The following is a 14,305-nucleotide window of genomic DNA, read 5'->3' as shown; positions in this document are numbered from 1 at the left end:
CACATACACTATTTGAGGCCCACTAAATTAGATATAGGTATATTGATAGATATAGACATTACAGATATAAATATTTGGATACATTTAGTCATTAATTATCAATCCCTGAAACTCTATTGTAACTCATGCATCCTGGTCTCTGACAAAATCATCTTTTTGTCTCAAAACCAATCCATGTAACAATAGGACAATTAAATATATGTATTTATAAATATAGTTATATTTATATATAAATGGGTACATAAATACATCTATAATATTTTAATAATATAAAGAATTTGTTTAAATTTTCTTGCAAGAACTAATGATCATCTTCAGTGATTTTGCAAACATTTCAAAAATGCAATGTTCTTAATATTTAAAAATTAATATAATTTCTTAAACACCAGGTCTTATTACTGTGTGTAATATTCTCTCTTCTATTGTAGGGGGACTATATTCATATTACTTCACTTGTAGTCATTATGAGAAATTAATATGTTTGTAGCACATATGACATCTATGCTGTCATATCTCTGAATCTGAGAAGAAAATGAAAGCTAGAAATCCTGTCATCTAAATTAATTTGTTATACATGAAATTCCTTTTCATTATCTCCAACAAGTATGACCCATTGGCCTTAAATTGTTGTGTAGTAGAAAGAACACACACTTCAGAATCAATTTATCTGTGCTTCAATCTTGGATCTTTCACTTATTGGCTAGTTTTCTCAGAAAATTTATTCATCCTCTTTCTTTCTGAGATTCCTCATTCATATGGAGATAGTAGTCCCCAAATTATAGGACTGTATGAGTATTAAATGAGAAAAGAGGGATAAAGTTCTGGCACTACTCCTGGGGTTCAGCCACTGTTGCCTCTCTTCTTTTCCTATCAATACATGAATGATTGGAAAATCACCAGCTACACATACCAATAATGTGTTCAAATTCTATACTGATAATTACAGTGTAGTTACTTTCACTGACTTATGTTTTGCTTTCCTTGGATCATTAATTAATAAGTATATGGCTTTTATTGGAGTTAAATTGTTTCCTTCCCACTGCTGTCCCACTACACTCAAACGTCCACTTTTGATTAAAAGTGCTGTTCAGTATGCAATGTAATACCATTATACTACTATACAAATGATAGACAAAAAATGAAATAAATTTGCTTTCTTATATATAAACTATTTTCATATGATTAGATTATACTTTTTAAATAAATGAAGTTTTAAATCAATTGAATGCAAGTATCACAAAGGGTTTGAGAAGTTTAGATTGATGCATCATTTAAAATATATATTTATTATATATATAAAATACAGATATTCCATTTAATCTTTATCCAGTTCCCACTGGGTAGCATAGTAGCATCTTGCAAAACTGTAGTTAAATATCACAGTCAGGTTATTAGCATACATAAGGTCAACAAACAGAACAATTCCAGCACTATAAAAATCTGCTATGTTGCCTTTTTATAACCCTTCTACTTTACAACCCCTCCATTACTGACACCTGGTAATCTATTCTGCATTTGTAGATTATTATCTTTTCAATAATATATAAATGCAATCATATAGTATGCAACCTTTTGGGATTGGCATTTTTTTGACTCAGCATAATCTCCTGAAGATTCATCCAAGTGTTCTATTTTTTAATTAAAAATATTTTTATTAAGACTTTATTATTTAGAGTTTAAGGTTCATAGCAAAATTGAAGGGAAGGTACAGAGATTTCTCATGTACCCCTGCCCTCACACATTATCAATATCCTTCACTAGAGTGGTACATTTGTTAAAACTGATGAATCTACATTAACATATCATAATTACCCGAAGTCCATCATTTATATTAGGGTTCACTCTCGATTTTGTTTATTCAATGAGTTTCAACAAATGTATGTATAGTGACATATATCCATCGTTATGGTATCATGCAGAGTATTTCACTGCTCTAAAAATCCTCTGGGCTCTACCTATTTGTTCTACGACTCTTGCTCCTTGGGGAAACACCATTTTATTTTTAATTGTTTTCATAGTTTTGCCTTTTCCATAATGTCATATAGTTGGAATAATACAGTATGTAGCCATTCTGATTGGCTTCTTTCACTTAATAATATGCATTTAAGGTTCTTCCAGGTTTTTCTATGGTTTGATGGCTCATTTCTTTTATTTTTCTTAACTTTTTAAATTTTTTAAATTTTTAATTTTTTATGAGTATATAGTTGATTTACAATGGGGTGTGTGTTTGTACATATATATATGTGTATATATATACATATATATACACATATATATATACATATATATACACATTCTTTTTTAGATTCTTTCCCCCCCCTTTTTTTTTTTTTTTTTTTTTTTGCGGTATGCGGGCCTCTCACTGTTGTGGCCTCCCCCGTTGCGGAGCACAGGCTCCGGACACGCAGGCTCCGGACGCGCAGGCTCAGCGGCCATGGCTCACGGGCCCAGCCGCTCCGCAGCATATGGGATCCTCCCAGACCGGGGCACGAACCCGTATCCCCTGCATCGGCAGGCGGACTCTCAACCACTTGCGCCACCAGGGAGGCCCCCCTTTTTTTTTTTAAGAGCTGAATAGCATGCCTTTGTTTGGATGTACCACACTTTATATAACCACTCACTTACTGAAAGACATTTTGATTGCTTCCAAGATTTGCAATGATGAAAAAAGTTGCTATAATCATCCGGGTGCAGATTTTTGTGTGGACATATGTTTTCAGCTTCTTTGTGCAAATACCAAGGAGAACAATTGCTAGATTTTATGAAAAAGAGTATGTTTAGTTTTGTAAGAAACTAACAAATTGTCTCCTAAAGTTGCTATACAATTCTGCATACCACCAGCAATGAATGAGAGTTCCTATTGTTCCACATTATCTCTAAAATTAGGTATTATCAGTGTTCCAGATTTTGGTCATTCTAATGGCTTGCAAGTGGTATCTCATTGTCACTTTAATTTGAATTTCCCTGATGACATATGATATGGAACATCTTTTCATATGCTTACTTATTGTCTTTATATCATCTTCGGTGAAGTGTCTGTTAAGGTTTTTGGCTCATTTTTGAAATGACTCTTTTGTTTTCTTATTGTTGAGTTTCAAAAGTTGTTTGTATATTTTGGATAAGAGTCCTTTATCAAATATATCTTTTGCAAACATTTTCTCCCAGTCTATGTCTTGTTTTCTAATTATCTTGTTACTGTCATTCACAGAACAGAAGTTTTAAATTTTAGTGAAGTCTAGCTTATCAATTATTGCATTCATGGATTATGTCTTTGGTATTATACCTAATTGACATCACCACACCCAAGGTCCACTATATTTTTTCCTATGCTATCTTATAAGTGTTTTATAGTTTTGCACTTTATGTTTTGGCCTATTAGCTATTTTGAGTTAATTTTTATGAGGAGTAAAACGTCTTTGTCTAGATTCACTTTTTTTGCATTTGTATGTCCAGTTGTTCCTGCACCATTTGTTGAAGAGGCTCTTTGTTCCATTATTCTGACCTTGTTATTTTGTTAAAGATATGTTGACTATATTTTTGAGAGTCTAGTTATGGACTCTCTATTCTGTTCCACTGAGCTATTTGTTCATTTCTCTACCAATATCACACTGTCTTGATTACTGTAGATTTATATCATGTCTTGAGGTAAGGTAGTGTCAGTCTTCCAACTTTGTTCTTGTCCTTCAGTATTGTGTTGGCTATTCTGGGTCTTTTATGTCTTCATGTAAACTTTAGAATTAGTTTGTTGATATCCATAAAATAATCTCCTGGGATTTTGATTGAGATTCATTGAATCTATAGAACAAACTGGTAAGAACTGACATCTTGACAATATTGAGCATTCTTACCAATGAACATGAAATATCTCTATCTCTTCAGTTCTTTGATTTCATTCATCAGATTTTTTTAGTTTTCCTCCTATAGATCTTATACATATTTTGTTAGATTTATGCCTAAGTATTTAATTTTGGGGAGTGCTAATGTAAATAGTATTATTTTTAATTTCAGATTTCACTTGTTTATTGCTGACAGATAAGAAAGAAATAGATTTTTGTATATTAACATTGTACCTTAAAACCTTGCTATAATTGCTAAGAGGTTTTATTTATTTATTCATTTTTGGGTGCCAATTCTTTCAGCTTTTCTACATAGATGATTATGTCAAATGGAAATAAAGAGTTTCATTTCTTCTTTCCAAATCTGTGTAGCTTTCATGTCTTTTCTTGACTTATTATATTAGTTAGAAATTCCAGTATGATGTTGAAAAGGAGTGTGAGGGGACAGGCTGGCATTGTACCTTTTCTTAGTGGACAAGGACTGAGTTTTTCCCCATTAAGTATGATGTTCACTGTATGTTTTATGCAGATACTCTTTGTCAAGTTGAGGATGTTTTCTTCTATTTCTAGTTTACTGAAAGTTTTGCATCATGATTGGGTTTTGGATTTTATCAAATGCTTTTTCTGCATCTACTGATATGATCCTGTGATTTCTCCTTTTTAACCTCTTGATGTGATGGATTACACCAACTGAATTTTCACAAGGCATTTTGTGTATCAAAAATGTATTCATTTTTATTGCTGAGGAGTTATTCCTGGATATATATACTGTGGTATAGTTGTATCTTCATTTCTTGAAGGACATCTAGATTGTTACTGCTATGAGCATATCTGTACAGATTTTTTTATGGAAAATGTTTTCATTTTTCTAAGATAAATGCCCAAGAGTGCAATTCCTAGGTTTTATGGTTGTTGTATGTTTAATTTTATAACAAATTCTCAAACTGTTTTCCAGAGTGTACCATTTTATTTTTGTATTTATATTCTGAGAAACACCTGTTATTTATTCTATTTTTTTTTTTTGCAGTACATCCCTGTTGGTTATCTATTTTAAATATAGCAGTGAGTACATGTCAATCCCAAACTCCCAATCTATCCTCCCCTGAACCATTCTCCCCTGGTAACCATAAATTAATTCTCTAAGTCTGTGAGTTTGTGAATCTCTGTTTTGTAAATATTTCCATCCATGTTGCTGCAAATGGCATTATTTCATTCTTTTCAATGGCTGAGTAATATTCCATTACACATATATACCACATCTTCTTCATCCATTCTTCTGTCGATGGACATTTAGGGTTCTCTCATGTCTTGGTTATTGTAAATGGTGCTGAAGTAAACATTGGGGTGCATGTATCTTTTTGAACCATGTTTTTCTCTGGATATATGCCCAGGAGTGGTAGTGCTGGATCATATGTTAGCTCTATTTTTAGTCTCTTCAGGAAACTCCATACTATTCTCCATAGTGGCTGTACCAATTTACATTCCCACCAACAGTGTAGGAGGGTTCCCTTGTCTCCACACCTTCTCCAGCATTTACTGTCTGTAGATTTTTTGATGATGGCTATTCTGACTGGTGTGAGGTGATAGCTCATTGTAGTTTTGATTTGCTTTTCTCTAATAATTAGCCATGTTGAGTATCTTTTGATGTGCCTCTTGGCCATCTGTATGTCTTCTTTGGAGAAATGTCTATTTAGGTCTTCTGTCCATTTTTTGATTGGGTTGTTTGTTTTTTGAATATTGAGCCGTGTGTGCTGTTTGTAAATTTTGGAGACTAATCCCTTGTCAGTCCCATCATTTGCTAATATTTTCTCCTATTCTGCGGGTTGTCTTTGTACCATTTTAAAGTCCTACCAGGAAAGTGTGAGAAATCCAGCTTCTTCACATCCTTACCAGCATATGTTGTTGTCACTATTTTTATTTTAACCATTGTTATAGGTGTATAGTGATAGCTCACTGTGATTTTAATTTATATTTCCTTAGTGGTTAATGATGTTGAACATCTTTCCGTATAGTTGTTTGTCACCTCTATATCCACTTTGGTGAAATGTATTTTCATATATTTTCTTTTTTTTTTTTTTTTTTTTTTGCTGTACGCGGGCCTCTCACTGCTGTGGCCTCTCCCGTTGCGGAGCACAGGCTCCGGAAACACAGGCTCCGCGGCCATGGCTCACGGGCCCAGCCGCTCCGCGGCATGTGGGATCTTCCGGGACCGGGGCACGAACCCGTGTCCCCTGCATCGGCAGGCGGACTCTCAACCACTGCGCCACCGGGGAAGCCCTATTTTCTTTTTTTATTCAACAGATTATTTGTTGTTTTTACTATTAAGTTTTGAGATTTCTTTACATTTTTCCCTATATTAGTCATTTGTCAGGTATATGGTTTCCCAGTGTATCACTTTTTTATTTTTCCTGTTGATGTCTAATTATCATAACACCCTTTGCTGAAAATATTATCCTTCCTCCATTGAATTGGCAGCATTTTCTTTTAAGTGAGTTTGAATTTTTTCAATGTAGTAATGATCAATTTTTAAAAATGAAGAAATAGATTTCAGCATAGTTCCTCAAATATTTTTGATAATGAAAACTCTGGAGTTTCTTTTTTAACTTGTAAATTCCTAGGCTCCAAGCAAAGAATCACATAATCAGAGTTTTCATCTGGGAAGGTGACTGTTTAATAAGCATCCCAAGGTATTGTTATTATAAAAATTTGGATTTTTTTTTCAAATTGTCAGACATATTCTTTCAATAAAAAGTTAAAAAAAAGTGATTAGATAACATTTATTTTATGTTCTATAAGTATGTCAATTATGTTATATAAGTTTGGCAATGCTCTCTGACCATAACTTTATACCTAAATATTTAAGCAAGCATATATTACAAATAAGTTTTAAAACTGGAAAAAAAAAGTACAATAATAAAATCAGAAGGTTAAAACAACATAGTAACATATTTGTAGCAAACTGAAAATATAAAATAAGATAAAAATGAAATAACTTTTCTTCTTTTCTAAAGCTCAACTCACATACAGTGAAATTTTGTGAATGATGGTATTTTAGTTAATGTAAAATATGTAATACATATATGAATAAGCCATGTGACATAGTACATATCATATATTATACACTTGTTATCATGACTTTCTGGTCAATAACAGATACATTAATCTACTTAAAAAGATGGTAAAATATAATGCAATTTCAAAAATAATAAAAGTGAAAAAATATTAATAATTCTGCTTCTGTAAAATATAAAAGAGGGTACAGTTTTGCATCATAAATGTGTGGATCTACAAGTTGTTCTTTCAAGTGCATCATTGAGTTAGTTAAGAGGTTGCTGTAACTAAAAAAAACTTGGTATCTCATTAATTTAACAAATATTTATTTATCCCTTAGGTAGAATACAATTGGTGGTGGTGTGGGAGTGGTGGGTTTAGTCTAACAGAGATTCTGTCTTCTTCAAGCTAGTGCTGCCCACATCTCCCTTATGATTAACAACTCTCCAGCAATTGGAGGAAAAGAGGCTTTTAGTTGTCATTCCTGAAACTGGTGGATGAATTTTGCCTACAGCCACTGACTGTCTCTGTCACATTTCCACCTTTAAGTTCAAGGGACATTGAAAAATGGAACCTAACTCTGAGTTCAGAAGGAAAGTGATCTGAATTTTGTCAACAGGTAACTGGTTTCTGTTATATTTGAATAAGTATGACTTTAATGGATGTTAATACTTTGGCTCTAAGGCTTTGTGAGTACAGTAAGTCCCCTACATACAAAGCTTCAAGTTGCAAACTTTCAAAGATGCAAACGTGCGTTCACATGTCCAATCACGTAAGTTAGTTCATGTGTCTGGTATACATTGTCACATGTGTGCATCCTCTACAAGTGGTGTGTTTTGTGTACTTTACTGTGTACAGTACTGTTATACAGTATTTCTATTTCAAGCCCAGGAAGTCTGGAAGCAAGTGTAAAAGCAGTGTTGATGTAACTGGTACTACTGTATTTTTCAAGGTACTGTACTGTAAGATTTAAAATGTTTTCTTTATTTTTTGTTTATTTTTATTTGTGTGAAAAGTATTATAAATCTATTACACTACAGTACTATATAGCCAATTGTGTTAGTTGGGTACCTAGGCTAACTTTGTTGGACTTATGAACAAATTGGACTTACGAATGCACTCTCAGAATGGAACTCCTTCATATTTAGGGGATTTACTGTATTTAAATTTATATTAAAAGGAGGAAATTTTCTCTCTGAATCACATTTAAAGAATCAAATCCCTTTTGGTAATAAAACTAGTAATGAAATTATAGAAAAATGTAGTCTCTAAAGAATGTTAAAGAGACTAGATTATTTTTGTATGACTGAATTTCTATTTTAGAAATTCTGAAATTTATGGGAGCTCTTCCTAAAGAAAAAAAAAGGCTTATAAATAGATAAATAGATTTATCCTGAAATTTATTCCCATTTTGATGGTATATGAGTTTAAAATTTCTCTCCTAGATATTGTGTGATGCAACCTACTTATGTTATATGTCAGAAGGCTGAAGTTTAAATGAAAAACCAACTACAAATTGGTGAGAGAAAAGCAAACTCAGTATCTATAACCCACTTCCCTGAGGTTGCAGTGGTTAAGAATCCACCTGCCAATACAGGGGACACAGGTTCGAGCCCTGGCCCAGAAGATCCCACATGCCGCAGAATAACTAAGCCAGTGCCACACAACTAATGAGCCTGTGCTCTAGAGCCTGAGAGCCACAACTACTAAGTTCTTGCTTAGTCTTGTTCTTTCCACTGCTTCACATTACCCCATGATATGACTGTTATCTTGGTCTGAACCATAGTTAATGCCAAAATGACACAGCATTTGAACATATTTACTGTAGCAAATAAAATGTAAAAGACCCATGAGTGTTAAATTTAAGTTATTTTCCAACATAAATATGTTTTTATCAGTTATTTTAATCACTTATTTGAAAGTATTCCTTCCAGAAACTGAGTATAACAGGTATGGCCTATTACACAGAGTATAACTGAACACTCTCACATGCTGAATGCACAAATTCAACATTTTATAATCACTCATGTTCATTGTTTGTGGAATGAAACGTCAATGCATTAAATTAATTTCCTCTATTACAATTGCCTGTTATACTTAGCTTATGCCAGGATTTATTGAGCTTGAAAGTTACTTAATGCATTATTATTTTTCTTCCTTAACTTTAATATAAACAATATAATTGTCTTCTCAGAGTTCTACTTAATAAAACACTATAAATTAAACATATTCAGAGAATTAAATTTCTGCAAATTTTCCTAGAATGCAACAAATGGACATTTTCGGAGAGAGGAGAGAGAACACATGTCTAGATTTTTTGTTGTTGTTGTTGTTTTTAATTAATTTATTTATTTTTGGCTGTGTTGGGTTTTTGTTGCCTAGTGAAGGCTTTCTCTAATTTCAGTGAGTGAAGGCTACTCTTCATTGCAGTGCGCGGGCTTCTCACTGTGGTGGCTTCTCTTGTTGCAGATCACAGGCTCTGGGATCTTCCCAGGCCAGGGCTCAAACCCATGTCCCTTGCGTTTGCAGGTGGGTTCTTAACCACTGCACCACCAGGAAAGTCCCTCATCTCTATTTTTTTACATTTGAAGTATTTAAGAGAACAGAATATAATATCAAAGGACTTTATACTCACTAAATATTAATACAGACTTTTAATAATTTAGCAAAGGTAAAGTAATTAAACATTTCATACCTATATGATAGGTGAAGGGGATACAAAGGTTAATAAGAATGATACTTAGTCTGTCAGGAGCTCATAGTCCAGAAGACAAATATAATTCTAATTTAAAGGGAGCAATATTACACGAGAGGCATGTACATAATGCTGTGGAGAAAGAGAGCTGTGAGACTGCCTGATGAGCTGAGGTTTTCAGAGGACATGACATTTAAAAAGGTCTTGAAGTAAGAATAGAAGTTCAGCATGAGAAGAAAGGGGAGCTGACATTCAGTGCAAAAGGAATTACATGAAAAAATAGCATAAAAAGAAAATAGAATGCTCTTTTCTCAAAAACTGATAGACTATTTTTTTGTAATGTCACATGAAGCACATGGGTTAGGGTTATGTTTATTGTTAGGGCTAGGGTTAGGGTGCCGAGGTTTTGAAGCCCAGAACCAAACAATGCGCACACCACTTTGGCTTTAATTCCCTTAATAATGATTGAGACACAGATGGCCAAACTTAACCAAAACTTGTTTCACAATCATATGACCTATGCAGTTCCTTAGGGTCCCATGCTTACAAGGGGCCATGTTTGTTTTAATACTCTGCCCTTGCAATCTTGAAATTCTTAATAATTTTTTTTGGCAAGGGGCCCTACACATACATTCTTTACTGGGCCCTGCAAATCATGTAGCTAGTTCTGCACCTAAAAGCAAAGATGGATAGGCAACATTGTTTAGCCATGTGCCATTAATAAAGCTATACTCACTTTCAATCAATATTTAACAGGCTTTGCCAAGGTAAAAATGACAAAGAAGTTGTATAGCCCCAGTTAATCAATGTACAAATATGTGACATAATTTTTATTGTTTTGACATTAAATCCATTGATTTTTTTTCTTTTATAAAACTGAATTTGTATGACTTACTCCATAGATAAAAATGTGGGACTTGAAAATATTTTCATGAAAAAGTTATAATTTTTTTGTTTACTTTTCTTTTGCTTTTATTGTTGTTTTCCCTGATAAAATTGTACAAAAGTGGTACACTAAACAAAAATTAAAAATAATTCTGGAGATTGATCCTTTGTCCGTTTTATCATTTGCAAAAATTTTCTTCCATTCTGAGGATTGCCTTTTCATCTTGTTATGGTTGATTTCCTTTGCTGTGCAAAAGCTCTGAAGTTTAATTAGGTCCCATTTGTTAACTTTTTATTTATTTATTTATTTATTAACATTTTTATTGGAGTATAATTTATTTACAATGGTGTGTTAGTTTCTGCTTTATAACAAAGTGAATCAGTTATACATATACATATGTTCCCATATGTCTTCCCTCTTGCACTTCCCTCCCTCCCACCCTCCCTATCCCACCCCTCTAGGTGGTCACTAAGCACTGAGCTGATCTCCCTGTGCTATGTGGCTGCTTCCCACTAGCTATCTATTTTACATCTGGTAGTGTATATATGTCCATGTCACTTTTTGTTTTTATTTTCATTACCCTAGGAGGTGGGTCAAAAAAGATCTTGCCGTGTTTTTTGCCAAAGAGTGTTTTTCCTATGTTTTCCCATACCATATGCTAACACGTATATATAGAATCTAAAAAAAAAAAAAAAATTACTGATGAACCTAGTTGCAGGGCAGGAATAAAGACATAGACATAGAGAATAGACTTGAGGACGTGGGGCAGGGAGGGGGAATCTGGGGCAAAGTGAGAATACCATCGACATATATACACTACCAAATGTAAAATAGCTAGTGGGAAGCAGCAGCATAGCACAGGGAGATCAGCTCAGTGCTCTGCGACGACCTAGAGACGTGGGAAAGGGAGGGTGCAATGGAGCCTCAAGAGAGAGGAGATATGGGGATATACGTATGCATATGGCTGATTCACTTTGTTGTAGAACAGAAACTAACAGTATTGTGAAGGTATTATACTCCTATAAAGATCTATTAAAATAATAAAATAATTCCCTCATCTACAAGGAGTGGTTGTGTGAGTCACCTTGTTAGACAGCTTCAACAAAAGTGAAATAAGTTTAAACTTAACTTCTGTTTGAAGAGTTAACTAATTCAATAACATAATAATAAATAAGAAAATGGAGTTTACCTTAAGAATAAGGCTTCACTAAATACAAAACAAATTGGAAAATAGAACTGTTACTCTGTGTTTACATGAGAGAATATTGGAAAGAGATTATTCTTAATCAGCAGGATGAGTTTATCAAGAAGTTTAATTGAAAGCCAAATCCTCAAGAAAGCATTTAGAAAACAACAACAATAAAAAGTAAAAGAAAGAACAAAACTGTGCTTAAGAAGCCTAAACAAAAATATAAATATGAGGCTTTAGTTAGAGAATAACTTTGGTTGTTGTTGAATGTTAGGGCTGTTATATTTTAAAATAACAAATGTGAGGTAGCATACATGTGTGACAGGATTTGAGAATAGAGTTAGGAATTGAAGTTGAAGGCCAGGAAAAAAAAATTAAGGAAGAGAGAAGAAGAGACTGAAGGAAAAAAAAAAAACTGGAACTGAACTCTTCCATCCAGATTTTCTTAGCTTTGAAAATTTTTTCATCAGGATGCCATGCCCAGTTAAAACCTCTTATTTCCATGGAATCATCTTGTATGGTCATCACATACTAAGCTTGAATCTATCTGCCATGCAAGAAGAATACATACAAAGATACATAATAAATATGTGTGATAAATAAAGCAGATAAAACCCATTGCCTAGCTGAAGATCATTTACTCTGATTAATGTCTGATTACCAAAAGGAAACAATTCTACAAAACAAAACAAAACAAAACAACCCAAACAATTTGTCCATTGTTTCTTTTTTCAAGAATTTGAGGTCTTTATTCATAAATCTTTACATTTATAAATTTAAAAACCTGCTCGGGCTTCCCTGGTGGTGCAGTGGTTGAGGGTCTGCCTGCCGATGCAGGGGATGCGGGTTCGTGCCCTGGTCTGGGAGGGTCCCACGTGGTGTGGAGCAGCTGGGACCATGATCCATGGTTGCTGGGCCTGCGCGTCTGGAGCCTGTGCTCTGCAGTGGGAGGGCCCACAGTGGTGAGAGGCCCACGTATGGCAAAAAAAATAAACAAATAAAAACAAACAAACAAACAAACAAAAAAAAACCCTGCTCATCCCTTATACATAGGCCTTAGAAATATTTTGCTAAAAGCCCTTCATTTTATAAAAACAAACATGTCCAACCTTTTTTTTTTTTTAACCTCTTCATTGGGGTATAATTGCTTTGCGTTGTTGTGTTAGTTGCTGCTGTATAACAAAGTGAAACAGCTATACGTATACATATATCCCCATATCTCCTCCCTCTTCAGTCTCCCTCCCACCGTCCCTAGCCCACCTCTCTAGGTGGTCACAAAGCATGGAGCTGATATCTCTGTGCTATGCAACTGCTTCCCACTAGCTAGCTATTTTACGTTTGGTAACATATATATGTCAATGTCATTCTCTCACTTCGTCCCAGCTTACTGTTCCCCCTCCCTGTTTCCTCAGGTACATTCTCTATGTCCATGTCTTTATTCCTGTCCTGCCCCTAGGTTCTCCAGAGCCACTTTTTTTTTTAGATTCTGTATATATGTGTTAGCATACAGTATTCAATTTTCTCTTTATGACTTACTTCACTCTGTATGACAGACTCTAGTTCCATACACCTCACTACAAATAACTCAATGTCATTTCTTTTTATGGCTGAGTAATATTTCATTGTATATATATGCCACATCTTCTCTATCCATTCTTCTGTTGGTGGACACTTATGTTGCCTCCATGTCCTGGCTATTGTAAATGGTGCTGCAATGAATCTTGTGGTACACGACTTTTTTTGAATTATGGTCTTCTCAGGGTATATGTCCAGTAGTAGGATTGCTGGGTCATATGGTAGTTCTATTTTTAGTTTTTTAAGGAACCTCCAGAGTGTTCTTCATAGTGGCTGTATTGATTTACATTCCCAGAAACAGTGCAAATGGGTTCCCTTTTCTCCACACCCTCTCCAGCATTTATTGCTTGTAGATATTTTGATGATGGCCATTCTGACATGTGTGAGATGATTCCACATTGCAGTTTTGTTTGCATTTTTTTAATGATTGGTGATGTTGAGCATTCTCTCAGGTTTTTGTTGGCAATCTGTATATATTCTGTGGAGAAATGTCTATTTAGGACTTCTGCCTTATTTTTGGATTGGGTTGTTTGTTTTGTTGATATTAAGCTGTCTGAGCTGCTTGTATATTTTGGAGATTAATCCTTTGTCAGTTGATTCGTTTACAAATATTTTCTCCCATTCTGAGTGTTGTCTATTCTCCTTGTTTATGGTTTCCTTTGTTGTGCAAAACTTTTAAATTTCTTTAAGTCCCAATTGTTTATTTTTTAATTTTTAACTTTTAAATTTATTTTTTATTTAAACTTTTAAATTTCTTTGGGTCACAGTTGTTTATTTTTATTTCCATTTCTCTAGGAGGTGGGTCAAAGGGATCTTGCTATGATTTATGTCATAGACTGTTCTGCCTATGTTTTCCTCTAAGAGTTTGATAGTGTCTGGGCTTACATTTAGGTCTTTAATCCTTTTTGAGTTTATTATTGTGTATGGTGTTAGGGAGTGTTCTAATTTTATTCTTTTACATGTAGCTGTCCAGTTTTCCCAGCACCACTTTTGAAGAGGCCGTCTTTTCTCCATTGTATATTCTTGACTCCTTTATCAAAGATAAGGTGACCATATATGAGTGGGTTTATATC

Source organism: Mesoplodon densirostris, chromosome 17 (assembly GCF_025265405.1).
Source record: "Mesoplodon densirostris isolate mMesDen1 chromosome 17, mMesDen1 primary haplotype, whole genome shotgun sequence".
Lineage (NCBI taxonomy): Eukaryota > Metazoa > Chordata > Mammalia > Artiodactyla > Ziphiidae > Mesoplodon > Mesoplodon densirostris.
The sequence above is the reverse complement of the archived record's forward strand: the minus strand, read 5'-3'. Positions refer to the sequence as shown.